Here is an 18044-nt window from a genome sequence, read left to right as displayed (position 1 = left end):
CTTGGATAAATGACAGCATCCGGAGTTTAAGAAGGATATGCCGTAAAATTGAATGGCTGTGGAAATCCACTCAGCTCCAGGTCCATAGGTTGCATCTTAAAGACCTTATGTTGTCTTTAAATGAGTCTATAAAAGAGGCCAGATTTAAACACTTTCAACAATTAATAACAACAAATAAGGGAAACCCAATAGTGTTATTTGAGACTATAAATTCTTTAGTGTCTAACACTGCTCCTGCTACCCCTGTGCTCTCTGAAGCCGACAGCAATAACTTTTTAACTCTCTTTATTGTGAAAGTGCAGGAAATAAAAGACCAAATAAACTGGCCTTCATATTCCGGCCCTACTCAGAGTAAGCCACCTGCACAGATGTGGTCAACCTTCGACCCTGTGCATCTGGAAGACATTGTGGCATTGTCATCCAAAATGAGGCTGACCTCTAGCTTGGTTGACATTATCCCCTCTAAACTTCTCCTTAATATTCTTGACTATATTGGCCCATGGGTCACTGAATTGTTCAGTTTTTCCCTTTCATCTGGTGTATTTCCCACCCACTTCAAACATGCGGTGATTGAACCAAGACTCAAAAAGACTAACATGGACCAAGCAGAGTATAACAGCTACTGCCCAATATCTAATATCCCTTTCTATCTAAATTACTGGAAAAACTGGTAGCCAAACAACTGACATCCTTTCTTGAGACATATAACATCTATGACAAATTCCAGTCAGGTTTTTGGAAACACCACTCTACTGAGACTGCACTGTTAAGAGTGTCCAGTGACATCAAGATGTCTGCTGACGCTGGGAGGTGTACTGTGATGGTCCTCTTAGACCTGTCCTCTGCCTTTGACATGGTCAACCACACCATCATGGTCAATAGGCTGCGAGATCTGGTGGGGATGTCGGGCTCTGTGCTGAAATGGTTTACCTCCTATTTGACAAACAGGAGTTTTAGCGTTTCAGTAAACCATGTTAGGTCTGAGTCAGCTCATCTGCAGTGTGGCATACCACAAGGCTCGGTGCTGGGGCCACTCTTGTTTCTTTTATATATTCTTCCCCTTTACTTAAAAAGCCATCACTTGACCCAGCTATCTTAGCTAATTATAGGCCAATCTCCAACCTTCCTTTTCTCTCAAAAATTCTTGAAAGGGTAGTTGTAAAACAGCTAACTGATCATCTGCAGAGGAATGGTCTATTTGAAGAGTTTCAGTCAGGTTTTAGAATTCATCATAGTACAGAAACAGCATTAGTGAAGGTTACAAATGATCTTCTTATGGCCTCAGACAGTGGACTCATCTCTGTGCTTGTTCTGTTAGACCTCAGTGCTGCTTTTGATACTGTTGACCATAAAATTTTATTACAGAGATTAGAGCATGCCATAGGTATTAAAGGCACTGCGCTGCGGTGGTTTGAATCATATTAATCTAATAGATTACAATTTGTTCATGTAAATGGGGAATATTCTTCACAGACTAAGGTTAATTATGGAGTTCCACAAGGTTCTGTGCTAGGACCAATTTTATTCACTTTATACATGCTTCCCTTAGGCAGTATTATTAGACGGCATTGCTTAAATTTTCATTGTTACGCAGATGATACCCAGCTTTATCTATCCATGAAGCCAGAGGACACACACCAATTAGCTAAACTGCAGGATTGTCTTACAGACATAAAGACATGGATAACCTCTAATTTCCTGCTTTTAAACTCAGATAAAACTGAAGTTATTGTACTTGGCCCCACAAATCTTAGAAACATGGTGTCTAACCAGATCCTTACTCTGGATGGCATTACCTTGACCTCTAGTAATACTGTGAGAAATCTTGGAGTCATTTTTGATCAGGATATGTCCTTCAATGCGCATATTAAACAAATATGTAGGACTGCTTTTTTGCATTTACGCAGTATCTCTAAAATTAGAAAGGTCTTGTCTCAGAGTGATGTTGAAAAACTAATTCATGCATTTATTTCCTCTAGGCTGGACTATTGTAATTCATTATTATCAGGTTATCCTAAAAGTTCCCTGAAAAGCCTTCAGTTAATTCAAAATGCTGCAGCTAGAGTACTAACGGGGACTAGAAGGAGAGATCATATCTCACCCATATTGGCCTCTCTTCATTGGCTTCCTGTTAATTCTAGAATAGAATTTAAAATTCTTCTTCTTACTTATAAGGTTTTGAATAATCAGGTCCCATCTTATCTTAGGGACCTCATAGTACCATATCACACCAATAGAGTGCTTCGCTCTCAGACTGCAGGCTTACTTGTAGTTCCTAGGGTTTGTAAGAGTAGAATGGGAGGCAGAGCCTTCAGCTTTCAGGCTCCTCTCCTGTGGAACCAGCTCCCAATTCAGATCAGGCAGACAGACACCCTCTCTACTTTTAAGATTAGGCTTAAAACTTTCCTTTTTGCTAAAGCTTATAGTTAGGGCTGGATCAGGTGACCCTGAACCATCCCTTAGTTATGCTGCTATAGACTTAGACTGCTGGGGGGTTCCCACGATGCACTGAGTGTTTCTTTCTCTTTTTGCTCTGTATGCACCACTCTGCATTTAATCATTAGTGATTGATCTCTGCTCCCCTCCACAGCATGTCTTTTTCCTGGTTCTCTCCCTCAGCCCCAACCAGTCCCAGCAGAAGACTGCCCCTCCCTGAGCCTGGTTCTGCTGGAGGTTTCTTCCTGTTAAAAGGGAGTTTTTCCTTCCCACTGTCGCCAAGTGCTTGCTCACAGGGGGTCGTTTTGACCGTTGGGGTTTTTACGTAATTATTGTATGGCCTTGCCTTACAATATAAAGCGCCTTGGGGCAACTGTTTGTTGTGATTTGGCGCTATATAAATAAAATTGATTGATTGATTGATTGATTGGGCAGATAATTCAGTGTTTCAGTGATGTGTCCTATCATCTGTATGCTGATGATATACAACTATACTGCTCTTTTAAAACTACGGAACTTGGGAAACTAAACTCTTTAATGAACTGTCTGTCACAGGTGAAGCAGTGGCTGAATGGAAATAGCCTTCAGTTGAACTCTGAGAAAACTGAGACACTTGTTGTTGCCCCTGATGATGCCATTCCCGGCATCAAGCAGCAGTTGGGTGACTTGGGCTCGTCAGTTAAGACAAGTCTGCGGAATCTCAGAGTCACCTTTGATGAAGTAATGTCTCTTTCTGAGCACTGTAATAAATTAATTAGAAATTGTTTTTTTTCACTTGCGGAATATCGCCAAGCTGCGACAGGTGGTATCTTGCCATGAGCTTGAGACAGTCATCCACGCCTTTATCTCCTCACGTTTGGACTACTGTAACAGCCTGTTTACCTGCCTTAGTAGAAAAGACCTTAACCAGTTACAGTACGTCCAAAACTCTGCTGCGAGGCTGTTGACTCGTACAAATAGGAGAGCTCATATTATCCCGTCCTAAAGTCTCTCCATTGGCTCCCAGTTGAGTCTAGACTCACTTTCAAAATCTTGGTCCTGACGTTCCGAGCCCTTCATGGTCAGGCTCCCGGATATATTAAAGATCTGATTCAGCCTTATACCTCTGCCCGTAGTCTCAGGTCTTCAGGTCAGAACCTGCTGATGGTTCCAAGAACCTGCTTTAAAACCCGAGGTGACAGATCTTTTAAAGCCACAGCTCCTCATCTCTGGAACAAACTGCCACTTTTCCTGCGTTCCCAGGAATGTGCTGAGACTTTTAAGAAGCATTTGAAGACTTTTCTCTTTAATAAGCCTTTTCAGAACTGACCAATTGTTAACCTTGTCCTTTATGTATGTTTTATTATTTTTATGGTATTTTAACCTGTGAAGCGCTTTGTGACTTATGTCTGTGAAAGGCGCTATATAAAAATAAATTTACTAGTGATTGGATTATGACTAAGTAGGATGGGTTAAATGCAGAGCATAGATTTCATTGTATCTACAGTGACAATAAAGTCCCTTCTTCTTCTTAGAACTTGAGAAGCTGAAGGAGGACTCTGAGTGCCAGGCTTTGTGATTTTTCTGTATCAAGACTAAAAATCCAGGCTTTCAATGACTTCTTCATCTCAGCCATCAGGCAAAATTTACACTATCTTCAGTTTCTTAAATCACAGGCAAAAAAAAAGGGCTAACATCTTCAGAGTTGTCTTGTGTCTTGGTTGCTGCCCTTGTGATTCTCCTTCTTGCATAATCACTTAGTTTTTGAGAACTGCCTAGTCCAGACAGTTTTATCTTGCTTGTATTTCTTAATGATTGATGTGAATGAGGTCCAAGGCATATTCAGTGATTTGGGAATGTTCATGTATCCTTCCCCTGACTTGTCTGAAGAAACCTTAGAAAGTGATGACTTGTATCAGAATTAATACTTACATTTAATTTGGCCAACTACTAACAGACTCTGAACATGGAGGGACTGAGTATAAATATGGTTGAACTTCCTAAACAGCTAAAGTGGTAGTTTTGTAAAACAGTTTGAATGAAAGTTATAAGTCTACATGACATCTGTGACACATTAGCGTCCTGTCCAGGATGTACCTCGCCTCACACCCTATGACTACTGGGATAGGTTCCAGCCCCCCCCGCAAACCATGACCCGTAATTGGAGTAAGTGGTTGAAGATGAAAAAATTGCCACTGTCCAAATACTAATGGACCTGGCTCTATGTTGCAAACACAACCGAAAATATTGTCGTAAGAAAAATACCAACATGTTGCAGTGCTTTTGGGAGAAATTACACTAGTATTTTTTGCCCCATCACGTGTAGGCCGTTTGTGTGTGTGTGTGTGTGTGTGTGTTCACTTTTCTCACAGCATCAAAATGGTGCTGAAAACCAGTGATGTCACGTAGTTCCACAAACCAATCAGAATGTAACAATATACCAGTTGGAATCTGATGACAGTTGTTTGGTTGTGTTGCCATGGAGACAACCCAGTCAATCAATTCTGACTAAATCCAACCAGCATTGAGCAGTCAGGTGCTTTAAACATGCAGATTAAACATTAATTCCTACTGTGATGCCACATCAATCCCACAATGCGGAATAAACATTGAGGAAGCAGGGAAACCTCTCTCCTTTGATGGCCCGTTGCTCCACTTACACCTTATTCTTACTGATGTACTTTTTTTTTGCTGTATTATCTTCCCTGTCTCAATTTCTCATCTCCCTCCTCTTTCCTCTTACCTACGTTTCCCACCTTTGGTCAGCCCCGTGGATGTCCCACAGGTTGCTGCACTTCCCGCCTGCTGCGCTGCATACTAATGGAGATCTTGCTACCGTGACCAGAGTGAGGGTGGAGTGGAGGAGTGGAGAGGAGAGGAGCAGGCGATAGTAGTGACAGAGAAGGAAAGAAAGCAGAGAAAGAGAGAAAACAGGGGAGTGTAGAAGCTGAGGCTTCTCAGGGAAGGGAGGGGAAAATGAGCGGGGGGGGGGGGGGGTGTGTGTGACGTGAGTGAGCGAGAGTATGGAAACTGATCACTGCAGGCAAACCAGTGTTGGATAATTCTGCTCCCTCTCTCTCCCTCCGTCTCTCTCTCTCTCTTCCGGGTGATGCTGCTCTGACCAGAAACCGCCAGAAAATCACAAACAGCCCACCATCCCCAGCTGCTGCTGCTGCCTCTTTGGCTCTCTCACACATTCACCCGCTTGCACTCCATTTAATTACAAACACCCACTCTTGCTTTGCACTTGCAGGAGGATCCAGAAGAGGCTGCAGCAGGAATGTGATCGAGGAACGTCATCGCAGCGTGTCTTCCCCCCGAGCTCAGAACTTGAGATCTGCAGCAGGTGAGTGGCGTTTTGATATGCTGCACTCATTTCGTCGCAGTGGCCACAAGCTGCCTTTTTGCATCCGCGGTGTGTCAGCTTCAACCTGCTGTCACCGAGGTGGAGATCGTCCTGGATGGATCTCTTCACTGCACTGCTGCAGGACAAAAAAAAAAAAAAAAAAAAAAAAAATGCTGAACAGATCAAATTTGTGCAGCTGGAAACTGGTGATAGGTGATTGTTTTGCAAGGAGATGTTGCAGTTAGGTAACACTGGAAAGAGACAGATGTTGACTACAGAGTGCGGCGTGAATCATGAAGGATACTGTTCAGAGCTACTTCCTGGTGTTTGTGTAAAATGTTCACTGAGATGCTGCAGAATATTTTTCTTTTTTTAGTTTAAGCTCCAGTGGAGCATCAAAGTTTTGGGAGTGAGGGTGGCTGATTCCCACGGAGATCAGCGTGACAACACACCAACACCACAAGCTGCACACTGTACAGGCTCTTTCCTATATGATAGAAATAGTGTTTTATCTAATGTGCTTTATTGCATCAACAGCAATTTAATGCAATGGAAATCATGTAAGCGTGTCACATTATTGATGGATACATACACACTCACGCACACGATTCCAAACATCTGGTGCATTCATACTTCGTTACAAGGTAATAATCAGTGGTGGGCACACTTCCAATAATAGATAATTATCGAAGATAATGTTTTCTTTATCGGATTATCTTTTTAGATAACTTTAAAAACCATTATCGGACAATTATCTTCCAATTAATCTTTGTCCGATAACTTTTAAACCGATAAACGAAATAAAGCTAAACAGCGACAAGCATTTTTAAAATTAGTTTAGCACTCACCTGTTAAAAATTTTGTAACAGACGCACAGCTATAACCTTTGCTAACAGAAAAGAGCTGCTTGTATAAAAAGCATCTCAATCCTCTGCAAACAAAAGAGAAACAGCCCAAAAGAAAAAAAAAAACATTTCTTTTAACACCATACCAATAGGCTGCCGACATCCATAGGCATACGTTTTTAACTTATGGTTCAAATTTTAACTAAGCAAATTTTGGACAAGTTATTTAAAATTACTGTCATGTCTGAAGTTTTATTAAGTGAAAATATCAGATATATGTTTTAGTTTTAAAGTAATGTGCTAATTTTTAAGGTTTTGTGAGCACATCCTGTGACCCGCAATGCATTTTGGGTAGGATGATGTAATCTCAGTACATCACGACAAATGCATTTCAGACACTCTGTTCAGGCTCCACAGACAACAGCATTAAACTCTAGTGCCTAAAACTATCTTGAATATATTCTCTGTGTTTATAGATGTTGGTTTTATTTGTGTTTGTTAAATTCCACGCATTTTAAATGTAGCAGACAGGGATTACTGTATCTGGAATTTTGTTTTCAAGGCCTCTACTGCCATCTACTGGTCAGTAGTGTTCACTAAGCGTGTGGGAACCAGTAGATAGCAGTGTTCTATTTATTTTGACCCTGGTTATGTCAGATGATTGTCAAATCAACTTTTTGGCTTTGCAAATGGCTTTTTTTTGTGTGCAATGAATGTATACATTATAAAAGTTTCACTTTTTTAATGGAATTACAACCTTATTTCTTTTTCAAATTCTCCCATTTTTTGCATCCAGCCTTATTTCCTTTAGAAATTTCCTTGACAAATAATATCAGTCTATTAGGACGTCAGGTTATGTGTTACACATATACATGTGTGTGTATATATTTTCCAACTTATTCCCATTGATGAAACTTTTCATTTTCTGCCTGAAAGCTTATTAGATGAGTGTGTCCAGGGCTACGTTTGTTTACAAAATACACACGTGTTACAGACCTTGAAATCCAACAGCAGGGATTGATATTATCCAAAGATTTATGAACATACAAATGAACAGTGTTGCCACAGTTACTTTGAAAAAGCAATCCAATTACTGATTACTGATTGCTCCTTGAAAAAGTAACTTAGTTACTTTACTGATTACTCAATTGGAAAACTAACTAAGTTAGATTACTAGTTACTTTTTTAGTTACTTTCCCCAGCTGCCGACAACAACCCTCTGCCACCTCAAAATGACAATGATACCTGTTTTGCCAAAACTCACTTTATAGTCACCCTTTCTTGACTTCAATGAAAATAAATATTTGTTTTATAAAAAGTAAAATAAAGACCTCTTTCTTGACCTCATATTTAACTATTGACAGCACTGCAACAGTAAAACTTGCAGTTTCTAACCTACATTGTTTATAAATGTAACTATAAAATTCATTCTAACATTTAAATTATCTCTAAACATTTTACTTGTTGAAATTATTATTATTTTAAGTAGTATTAGTAGTTGTAGTAAAAAAACGGCTTCAAAACTGGACCTTTAATCTAGGGGTGTTGTGGGGGAGGGGGGCACATCCCTCCCCCACGCCCCCATTCCATCTGGATTCGCCCCTGCTTTGACGTTTGAGCACAAAGAATGGATAACATTTATTTATGCAGAAAACATGACCAGATTTACAGGTAAGAAAGTTTTATTGTGTTTTCACATCATGTGGTCCTCAGAAAGAGAGTTTAGGTGCATTTGAGTGGAAAATAGTGTCAGTTGTTGACGTGTCGCGGAGGATCAGCTGTTTTTAGCAGCAGATATTGAGCGGCTCAGCTCAGAATTCTAAATAAAGGAGAAAAAAAAGCACGAGTCGTAGCTCCTGCAAAAAAACGCAGATGAAAAGCTCACAGCTCGCTTAAAGTGGGCAGTTCAGTCGAACCCCGACCCCCTGCCAACGGACCAAGTTTAATGCTGCTGTCGACCCACAATGAAAAATAATAGTAACGCACAGTGACATGGAGAAGTAACTTTAATCTGATTACTGATTTGGAAAGATTAACGCGTTAGATTACTCGTTACTAAAAAAAGTGGTCAGATTAGAGTAACGCGTTACCGGGATCACTGCAAATTAACATGCTTACACTTTATCATGATTTTCTCCGTTGTGAGATATAAAAGTGTCTTATCGTAGCGTTCGTGTGTATGTGCATTATAACGCAGCGCACGAGCGACGTTACGATATTCTTCAGAACGACAACATACGCAACATGCATCCAGCAGCAGACACGCTGCTGTCATAGACAACTGCCTGTAAAGTTTTTTGGCAAGTTGTAACTTTCTAAACAGCGTAATTTGTAATGAAATCCGCTTCATTTGTGCGGCTCTTTTGGCGCCATGTTTGTTTTTTCAGAGACAGCAGTAAGCTCCTCCTACCCCTCCAAACGGAGGGATTTGTAGCCCTTCGCCTTCCCCTCCGCCTCGCTCCAAAAAGAGGCACTTTTACCCAGAATCCTTTGCGATCTGTCTGTTTGTTACAAAACCTCAGAATTAGTGCATTATTCAACATTAAAAGATATGTTATATTTTAACTTTGTACAAATGACATAATTGACATTAATGGAGTTATTCTATCGGTATTAATGTTATTTATAATCAAAACCATAAGTCAGCATGACTTTATTTTTCAAGACCTGCGCCTGACCGGAGCGTGGTAATTGATAGAGAATTGGCTTTATGAATGCTCTTGGAAACAAGAGCTTCCAGCAGGGGCAGAATGTAGAAAGAAAAGTGTGTGGTCTCGTTGTGGTCTGTTTTTATTTTTATTATTATAAGTTATTAAATTTGTTCTACTACTAGTTGTAGATGTGTCAGAAGTAATATTGGAAATTATATGTTATCGGTTATCTGTAACTTCCCATACATTTTTGGGTGGTTTATTGTTTTATCTTTATTGAAGATAACTTTTCAGTTATCTGATTATCTGTTATCGAAGTTAATTTTTTGGTTATCTGTGCCCACCACTGGTAATAATGATGTGTACTAATTTACACACAAACATACATCTGTCCCACTACACATGAATGCAGCCACTTATTGATGCAAGACTTCAGCTCACAGTCACAAGTATGATGGGTCATCCAACCTGTAATTCTGAAATCCTTACGTATATCCTTCCTCTCACACACATATGTATTTCCTGTGACATGCACACAGATGGATAGATATGAGCGAATATATATACAAGAGGGAGAGCATATTCATGTGAGAGTGGAAATATATGTATGCACAAGTGAGTTTGTTTACTGTGAGCTGGAGAATACAGATATGCATCTGACAGTTCATATGTATGTGTGAGGGAGAATTTAATATGTATGAGAGGGGGAATATATTCATGTAACAGGGGAAATGTGAGTGCACAAAAAAGATTGTGCATATGTGAGAAGGAGAATATAAGTATGCATAAGTCAGTCTTTATGTGGGGATGGTAGCGGGATTTGGCAGGTGAGCAAACACCAAGGACTCCGTCACACTTGAGCATGAATGCTGTACGAATCACACAAAAAGCAAACAGAATTCGGGCTGCATTCATACAGGAGAGACATCCGCACAGTAGTGTACAAATACTCAGAATGTGATACAGAGTCAGCACGTATTGTGTAATTAGGAGTGTAGCAGCACCGAAATCCAGGTAGACTACCCAGAGTGCAAGTCAAATGCATACATAAACTGGGGGAGGGGACTATGGTCCACTCTTTTGAAAACCTGCTGTGTCCCAGTGCCGGGTGTCAAAGACATCCTACCCATGAAGTGAATAGACAGTTCCTGTGTTGGATTCCTCCCCCCCGCACGTGTGCCTTCATCTTTTCCCCCTCTCTTCCACTGTCTGTTTTTGTCCCACACTCTCTCCCCCTCTCTGGAAATCAGCTGTTCGGGATGGGGGGGAGGGTAGGGGGGGCGGAGCATAGCAGACCGAGCACTGCAGCACCAGAACCTTGCGTGGACCTCTTCGCCACTCCCGCTGAATGTCGGACCGTTACCGCCTGTACACGCAACATATGTGTTACACTCCCACCTGGTCCCTCAGTGGGCCTGTCCAGTCCCTGAGAATTTATGCATGTTTTAATAGAGCTGCATTCTTTCTCTGTCTCCTCCCATCTCGCTGAGCACTTTTGATGCACTGGTCAGGAATAGCGCAGTTATTTCAATGTGTACATTTAGTTTAAAGACAGTCTCATGTGACAGGTGAACATGCAGTGACCGACCTGTCACATGCACTTTGCTGCTACACCCTTTCTCTCTCTCTCTCACTCTCTCTCCCCCTCAGCCACTCTCTCTGGATTAGCTGTGTATAGCAGCCGCCATGCTGGTCAAGTGGGTTCACACACAAACATACGAGATGTGTGGAGGAAGCAGGCACGTGCAGCGCTGCGATCAGCTGCTGTCCCGGCATGAGTGACAGGAGCAAGAGTCCATGTGATCACCAGCTGCCTGTACAAAGCACCGGTGGCCCCCACTAATACATGGATGCGGTCATGGTGCCAACTTCTTCACTGTTTTATGTGACTGATCTATATGTAAGGATTTCTAACACATATCTGTCAAAAGGGGGATTAAATATAGACATTAAGATGATTGTGTGTTTGCCCACCTGCAGCGCACCTGCACCTTTAAGTCCAGCCCGTCTGCAGGCTGGTTGGCATGGGCCGAGCGGTTCCATCTGGTGCCATTCCAGAGGAGATTATTTATCCTATTCATACTGTGATTGCTCTGTAATACAGTTGCAATGTCAGTCCTCCATATGGGTCAGATGTTGTAACAGCTGTATGATGTGTAACACAGCTATAACAGCCCATTCAGCCGTGCGCAGTGTGGCATGACTCTGAGATGCACTGACTTGCTGCACCTGCACCGGTATAACGTCCCGAACGAGCATGTAATCACACATCCGTTGTCAGTCCATCTCATGTGTCAGAGGATTCATCCAAATTATCATGTTGTCATCAATTTTAGACCCCATCCACATGGCTGCAGTGCGTATCAAGGCGTAATGGAGATGCCTTGATGCACAGCCCCTGTGATCACGGTAGGACTTCCAGATTGAGCATGTAATCACACATCTACTGTCAGTCCACCTCATGTGTCAGAGGATTCATCTGAATTATCATGTTCTCATGGCTGTTAGACCCTGTCCATACTCCTGCAGTGCACATCAACTTTGTCACGGAGATGTGCTGACTCGCTGTGACACACCGTGTATTACACCGTGTATCACATGTAGTGCACAAGATGAGTGCATGCGACAGACTTTGCACATTACAGTATTTCCTCTGTGCACCAAACAGGATGCTGAGAGTGGTGGGGTGATGGCTTATCGGGGGCACAATCGGGATGTGCCTACATGATCAAACTACTCTGAATGCTGGTGGGTTTCCATTTCAGATGCCAGTTTGTATGCCATTCCAGCTAGCAGTCCCACAGTAGTACAACCGCCGTATGAATTTAAATGAGTGTGACGTCTTTGTTTGAATGCAGTATGATGGTAGTGTGCCTGTTCTCTACATTCATGCTGACCTGTGAATTTGGCGTATTTCCCTAAGTGCCACACAAATGCTGTCTGAGGAATTCAAATGCAGCTCAACTGCAGCAAGATGCTGTGCATGAATGTCGTTCGATGGTTACATCATGGTTACATGGTTACATGGTTACATTACGTTAGCCTACATAATGAATGGACTAAAACATTAACATGAATTGAAACGTACTCATGTTCAAAGTGATCTGGATCTGCTTTGGTAAATTTAAGCTTTCTGTTAATCTGAAATGCATGCTGGCACATTTTCTGGCAGCTTTTGTGACACAATTATCACACCTTGGTCATCCACTTTGAATACACAGTGCTTCATAATACTCTTTTCTTGTTAATGAGTCGAAGTGGGGCCATTTCTGCTGTAGCAGTAGAGGTTTTTTAGTGGGTGTTTGTGATTGGAATTTAACAAAAGCTGTGGAAAAAGTTGTGAAAGGTGCCGGAATTCTTTTTATCAGTCTGCCCTGGCCCATTTTAACCCCTTATATACAGTTGTGCTCAATTGTGCAGAATTTTTTTGGGGCCATTTTTCAAGAACATGAATGACAACACAAAAATTTTATTTCACTCATGGATAGTGATTGGGTGAAGCCATTTATTGTCAGACAAATGTGTTTACTCTTTTAAAATCATAATGACAACAGAAACTAACCAAATGATCCTGATCAAAAGTTTACATATCCTGGTGATTTTGGCCTGATAATGCGCATACAGGTGACACAAACTGGTTTGAATAGCTGCAAAAGGTAACCATCCGGACCTGCTATCTGTTGTCACCTGTTATCTGTTTGCTTGTAATCAGTGTATGGGTATAAAAGGTCAGTGAGTTTCTGGGCTCCTGACAGCCCATTGCATCTTTCATCCAATGCTGCGCTGACATTTCTGGTTTCTGAGTCATACGGAAAGCAAAAGAATTGTAACTGAAAGGTAACTGAACTGTATAAAATAGGAAAGGGATATAAAAAGACATCCAACAGACTGAGAATGCCAATCAGCAGTGTTCAAACTCTAATTAAGAAGTGGAAATCAAATCAAATCAATTTTATTTATATAGCGCCAAATCACAACAAACAGTTGCCCCGAGGCGCCTTATATTGTAAGGCAAGGCCATACAATAATTACGTAAAAACCCCAACGGTCAAAACGACCCCCTGTGAGCAAGCACTTGGCAACAGTGGGAAGGAAAAACTCCCTTTTAACAGGAAGAAACCTCCAGCAGAACCAGGCTCAGGGAGGGGCAGTCTTCTGCTGGGACTGGTTGGGGCTGAGGGAGAGAACCAGGAAAAAGACATGCTGTGGACGGGGAGCAGAGATCAATCACTAATGATTAAATGCAGAGTGGTGCATACAGAGCAAAAAGAGAAAGAAACACTCAGTGCATCATGGGAACCCCCCAGCAGTCTAAGTCTATAGCAGCATAACTAAGGGATGGTTCAGGGTCACCTGATCCAGCCCTAACTATAAGCTTTAGCAAAAAGGAAAGTTTTAAGCCTAATCTTAAAAGTAGAGAGGGTGTCTGTCTCCCTGATCTGAATTGGGAGCTGGTTCCACAGGAGAGGAGCCTGAAAGCTGAAGGCTCTGCCTCCCATTTTACTCTTACAAACCCTAGGAACTACAAGTAAGCCTGCAGTCTGAGAGCGAAGCGCTCTATTGGGGTGATATGGTACTATGAGGTCCCTAAGATAAGATGGGACCTGATTATTCAAAACCTTATAAGTAATAAGAAGAAATTTAAATTCTATTCTAGAATTAACAGGAAGCCAATGAAGAGAGGCCAATATGGGTGAAATATGCTCTCTCCTTCTAGTCCCTGTTAGTACTCTAGCTGCAGCATTTTGAATTAACTGAAGGCTTTTCAGGGAACTTTTAGGACAACCTGATAATAATGAATTACAATAGTCCAGCCTAGAGGAAATAAATGCATGAATTAGTTTTTCAGCATCACTCTGAGACAAGACCTTTCTAATTTTAGAGATATTACGCAAATGCAAAAAAGCAGTCCTACATATTTGTTTAATATGCACATTGAATTATATTTAGATAATTATAGTGGGCGATTTTAACATCCACACAGATGCTGAGAATGACAGCCTCAACTGTTATGTGTCGGACGCAGCTCGGAGAACCGACCAGCGTTTGAAGGACCCAGTATGAAATAAGCAGAGCATGGTACAAAGGCTAACTGAATTTAATACATAACAGTGATACAAAATACAACAAAAGAAAGTGCGGTCTGGCGTGGTGCGCTCCCAGCAGCGCTAACGGTCCGGAGCCAGAAGCTGTTCGGACCCAAGGACCCCGCCGACACCCCCCAGGTGGCCACAACAAACCGAGTCTGTGAAAGAAGGAACCATTATGTGAGTCCACACTCTACACACAGAGAGAACACTTAAAGGTGTACAAACAGCAAACACTTCCTGGCTTGATTACTAATCAGCTTCCCAACCTGCAGGCATGGAACATCCAGTTCACAAACTCCACTGCAGTGGAAGCCGATACATGACTAACATACAGCTCAATATAATAAAGGTGTGAGGGACACCACATTTACTGACTGTATAAATGTTAGTCACAAAATCTAACGTACCTCAGGAAGTGTGCTGACGAGCGTGAGACCTCACCCCCTCCTCTTTCACAGACCGTGCATCAAACCCTGGACGTTCTCTGCATCCACTGATGATGAGATGGCTCCCGAGACGATGATCTCACCCGTCTGGTCACAAGGTCGAGTCTCTGGCAAATATACACTGTATACTCCAGTCTTAAATGCCACCATGTTCCAATCCATATAGATGCACCTCAGCTGTGAGTCCTGACGAGCCACAGGTGATCAGGGTGAGGTCCTGATAACCTCAGCAACACAGCCACTCAGTCCCAAATGCAAGCCACCTGGAAGGAGAAACAAAGGACAGAAACAAAAAGGCAGCCAGGCCCCCCCAGCCATATAACAGTCAACACTGCATTTAATCTATTATTAGACTCTATTGGCTTTGCTCAAAAAGTAAATGAGTCCACCCACCACTTTAATCATATCTTAGATCTTGTTCTGACTTATGGTATGGAAATAGAAGACTTAACAGTATTCCCTGAAAACTCCCTTCTGTCTGATCATTTCTTAATAACATTTACATTTACTCTGATGGACTACCCAGCAGTGGGGAATAAGTTTCATTACACTAGAAGTCTTTCAGAAAGCGCTGTAACTAGGTTTAAGGATATGATTCCTTCTTTATGTTCTCTAATGCCATATACCAACACAGTGCAGAGTAGCTACCTAAACTCTGTAAGTGAGATAGAGTATCTCGTCAATAGTTTTACATCCTCATTGAAGACAACTTTGGATGCTGTAGCTCCTCTGAAAAAGAGAGCTTTAAATCAGAAGTGCCTGACTCCGTGGTATAACTCACAAACTCGTAGCTTAAAGCAGATAACCCGTAAGTTGGAGAGGAAATGGCGTCTCACTAATTTAGAACATCTTCACTTAGCCTGGAAAAAGAGTCTGTTGCTCTATAAAAAAGCCCTCCGTAAAGCTAGGACATCTTTCTACTCATCACTAATTGAAGAAAATAAGAACAACCCCAGGTTTCTTTTCAGCACTGTAGCCAGGCTGACAAAGAGTCAGAGCTCTACTGAGCTGAGTACTCCATTAACTTTAACTAGTAATGACTTCATGACTTTCTTTGCTAACAAAATTTTAACTATTAGAGAAAAAATTACTCATAACCATCCCAAAGACGTATCGTTATCTTTGGCTGCTTTCAGTGATGCCGGTATTTGGTTAGACTCTTTCTCTCCGATTGTTCTGTCTGAGTTATTTTCATTAGTTACTTCATCCAAACCATCAACATGTTTATTAGACCCCATTCCTACCAGGCTGCTCAAGGAAGCCCTACCATTATTTAATGCTTCGATCTTAAATATGATCAATCTATCTTTGTTAGTTGGCTATGTACCACAGGCTTTTAAGGTGGCAGTAATTAAACCAATACTTAAAAAGCCATCACTTGACCCAGCTATCTTAGCTAATTATAGGCCAATCTCCAACCTTCCTTTTCTCTCAAAAATTCTTGAAAGGGTAGTTGTAAAACAGCTAACTGATCATCTGCAGAGGAATGGTCTATTTGAAGAGTTTCAGTCAGGTTTTAGAATTCATCATAGTACAGAAACAGCATTAGTGAAGGTTACAAATGATCTTCTTATGGCCTCGGACAGTGGACTCATCTCTGTGCTTGTTCTGTTAGACCTCAGTGCTGCTTTTGATACAGTTGACCATAAAATTTTATTACAGAGATTAGAGCATGCCATAGGTATTAAAGGCACTGCGCTGCGGTGGTTTGAATCATATTTGTCTAATAGATTACAATTTGTTCATGTAAATGGGGAATCTTCTTCACAGACTAAAGTTAATTATGGAGTTCCACAAGGTTCTGTGCTAGGACCAATTTTATTCACTTTATACATGCTTCCCTTAGGCAGTATTATTAGACGGTATTGCTTAAATTTTCATTGTTACGCAGATGATACCCAGCTTTATCTATCCATGAAGCCAGAGGACACACACCAATTAGCTAAACTGCAGGATTGTCTTACAGACATAAAGACATGGATGACCTCTAATTTCCTGCTTTTAAACTCAGATAAAACTGAAGTTATTGTACTTGGCCCCACAAATCTTAGAAACATGGTGTCTAACCAGATCCTTACTCTGGATGGCATTACCCTGACCTCTAGTAATACTGTGAGAAATCTTGGAGTCATTTTTGATCAGGATATGTCATTCAAAGCGCATATTAAACAAATATGTAGGACTGCTTTTTTGCATTTACGCAATCTCTAAAATCAGAAAGGTCTTGTCTCAGAGTGATGCTGAAAAACTAATTCATGCATTTATTTCCTCTAGGCTGGACTATTGTAATTCATTATTATTAGGTTGTCCTAAAAGTTCCCTAAAAAGCCTTCAGTTAATTCAAAATGCTGCAGCTAGAGTACTGACGGGGACTAGAAGGAGAGAGCATATCTCACCCATATTGGCCTCTCTTCATTGGCTTCCTGTTAATTCTAGAATAGAATTTAAAATTCTTCTTCTTACTTATAAGGTGTTGAATAATCAGGTCCCATCTTATCTTAGGGACCTCGTAGTACCATATCTATCAATCAATCAATCAACCAACTTTTTTCTTATATATCGCCAAATCACAACAAACAGTTGCCCCAAGGCGCTCCATATGTTATATGGCTGGGGGGGCCTGGCTGCCGGTTTGTTTCTGTTTTTTGGTTTTCCTCCCAGGTGGCTTGCGTTTGGGACTGAGTGGCTGTGTTGCTGAGGCTGTCAGGACCTCACCCTGATCACCTGCGACTCGTCAGGACTCACAGCTGTGGTGCATCTGGATGGATTGGAACATGTTGGCATTTAAGACTGGAGTGCACAGTGTGTATTTGCCAGAGACTCGACCTTGTGACCAGACGGGTGAGATCGTCGTCTCGGGAGCCATCTCATCAACAGCGGATGCTGAGAACGTCCAGGTTTGATGCACAGTCTGTGAAAGAGGAGGGGGTGATGTCTCACGCTCGTCAGCACACTTCCTGAGGTACGTTAGATTTTGTGACTAATAGTTATACAGTCAGTAAATGTGGTGTCCCTCACACCTTATTATATTGAGCTGTTTGTTAGTCATGTATCAGCTTCCACTGCGGTGGAGTTTTGTGAACTGGATGTTCCATGCCTGCAGGTTGGGAAGCTGATCAGTAATCAAGCCAGGAAGTGTTTGCTGTTTGTACACCTTTAAGTGTTCTGTGTGTAGAGTGTGGACTCACATAATGGTTCCTTCTTTCACAGACTCGGTTGTTGCGGCCACCTGGGGGGTGTCGGCGGGGTCC

The 18044-nt window shown here is 41.7% G+C and overlaps 1 protein-coding gene across 1 annotated transcript in view; it reads left to right on the top strand.

Moving 5' to 3' along the window:
- Nucleotides 1-5440: 5440 nt before the first annotated feature.
- dgkb (diacylglycerol kinase, beta) overlaps nucleotides 5441-18044 on the top strand; it is a 290604-nt gene continuing 278000 nt past the window's right edge. The window contains exon 1 of the mRNA XM_034174329.1: nucleotides 5441-5761. The gene's annotated coding sequence lies outside the window, so the exon portion shown is untranslated. The remainder of the gene's footprint in view (nucleotides 5762-18044) is intronic.

This window comes from Thalassophryne amazonica, chromosome 7 (genome assembly GCF_902500255.1).
Source record: "Thalassophryne amazonica chromosome 7, fThaAma1.1, whole genome shotgun sequence".
Classification (NCBI taxonomy): Eukaryota; Metazoa; Chordata; class Actinopteri; order Batrachoidiformes; family Batrachoididae; genus Thalassophryne; species Thalassophryne amazonica.
This window is presented reverse-complemented; position numbering and strand designations above follow the sequence as displayed.